Genomic DNA, 2,505 nt, shown 5'->3' on the forward strand with positions numbered 1-2,505 from the left:
CTTGCAGAGACGAGAGTCTTTACATCAGGCATAACACACAATGGCATGTTAATATGGTAAAAAATATATCATGACCTGCTCTGGCTGAATGCTTGATTGGGTGATGGGAGCACACTCCTCAGCAATGATGAGATGCAGAGGGGACCCTTAGGCCTGGCCAAGACAATTCAGTTACATTTCACCGGGTCTGGGACATGCGACAGAATGTCTGACGGCCGATTCCCTGCAGGCTACGATAGCCAGTCGAGGTCCCCACCGTCTCCACCAAAAGATTTCCTGTTGACTCCATGTAACTCAGAGGGACAGATTTGGGGTGGGGGGGAGAGAAAGAAAACACAGGTGGTTAGGTATGCCCAATGTCACCTGAATAAGTAGGAACAGTATACATATTGAACCGAGTACAAGCAGGGACTCCGGCAACTAACTATGACAGCATAACTAAAAGGAGAGAGCCAGAAGGTAACACAGGCATGAGGGAGCCCCGGGACATAAAGCAGCCAGCCACTACACCGTCAACAAACTCGAGTGAGCAAGCGAGTGGGGACTGACAGCATCCATACATCCCAGTTTACCAAAACACTCTATGTCTGAGGACCCTCCAGATCTACTCCTTTACCTCATAAACACCATTAACAAAAGGCTTGACTAAACAGATATGTTTTCAGCCTAGACTTAAATGCTGAGACTGTGTCTGATTCCCGAACATTACTTGGAAGGCTGTTCCATAACAGTGGGGCTTTGTAAGAAAAGGCTCTGCCCCCTGATGTAGCCTTCACTATACGAGGTACCAGCAGATAGCCTGCACCTTTTGATCTAAGTAGGCGTGGCGGGTCATAGAGGAGCAGAAGTTCACTCAGGTACTGTGGTGCGAGACCATTTAGTGCTTTAAAGGTCAATAGTAGTATTTTATAATCAATACGAAATTTGATTGGGAGCCAATGCAGTGTGGATAAGACAGGCGTGATGTGGTCATATTTTCTAGTTCTAGTAAGGACTCTTGCTGCGGCATTTTGAACTAACTGGAGCTTGTTTATGCACTTATTGGAACATCCAGACAGTAAGGCATTACAATAATCCAACCTGGAGGTAACGAAAGCATGGACTAGTTTTTCTGCATCATGCAATGACATTAAATTTCTTATCTTTGCAATATTTCTGAGATGAAAGAAAGCTATCCGGGTGATGTTATCAATGTGAGTTTCGAATGAAAGACTGGGGTCAATAATCACTCCGAGGTCTTTTACTGCTGCACGTGAAGAAACAGAAAGGCCATCCAGAGTCACTGTGTAATCAGAAAACTTACTTCTAGCTGTATGTGGTCCTAGCACAAGTACTTCAGTCTTGTCAGAGTTAAGCAGAAGGAAATTTATAAGCATCCAGTGTCTAATGTCCTTAACACATTCCTCAATTTTATTAAGCTGGTGTCTCTCATCAGGTTTTGCAGAGACATACAACTGTGTGTCATCAGCATAACAGTGGAAACTAATACAATGTTTACGAATAATATCGCCCAGAGGTAACATATATAGAGAAAAAAGCAGTGGACCCAAGACAGAACCTTGTGGAACACCAAACTTTACCTCGGTACGTCTAGAAATATCACCATTTATATCAACATACTGATAACGATCAGTTAGATAAGACCTGAGCCAGGAGAGGGCCGTTCCCTTAACTCCCACAACATTTTCTAGTCTATCCAGAAGAATGGAATGATCAATGGTATCAAATGCTGCACTAAGGTCAAGCAACACAAGTAGCGAGACACAGCCCTGATCAGACGCCAACAGTAGGTCGTTTACTACTTTAACCAGTGCTGTCTCTGTGCTATGATGAGGTCTAAATCCTGACTGATACATTTCATGGATGTTATTCCTATGTAAATATGAGCATAACTGCTGTGCCACAGCTTTTTCAAGGATCTTGGAGATAAAGGGGAGGTTTGATATTGGCCGATAATTGGACAGCTGACAGGGATCAAGGTCAGGTTTTTTAATCAGGGGTTTGATAACTGCTAGTTTAAAGGATTTGGGTACATAGCCAATCATAAGAGAAGAATTTATTATTTTTAGAAGCGGTTCAATTACTCCAGGCATTATCTGTTTGAATAGATGTGTCGGTAAGGGATCTAGTACGCAAGTTGAGGCTTTTGATGTAGAGATTAATGAAAGTAATTCAGTTTCTTTTAGGGGAGTAAAACATTCTAACTGATGATCTGATACAGTTATATTGTTAACTACAAGGTCACTTTCATTGTCTAACCTTAAATTAGTAGTTTGAATTTTTTGTCGGATATTCTCAATTTTGTCATTAAAAAAATTCATGAAGTCGTTGCTACTACATACTGCAGGTGTGCGTGTGTTGATAGTGGACTTATTCCTGGTTAATTTTGCTACAGTATTAAATAGGAATCTAGGATTATTTTTGTTATCTTCTATTAGGGAGGAGAAATATGTTGATCTCGCAGCACTAAGAGCTTTTCTATACTTCAGGAAGCTCTCCTTCCAA

The sequence above is a fragment of the Neoarius graeffei genome, chromosome 17, assembly GCF_027579695.1.
Source record: "Neoarius graeffei isolate fNeoGra1 chromosome 17, fNeoGra1.pri, whole genome shotgun sequence".
Lineage (NCBI taxonomy): Eukaryota > Metazoa > Chordata > Actinopteri > Siluriformes > Ariidae > Neoarius > Neoarius graeffei.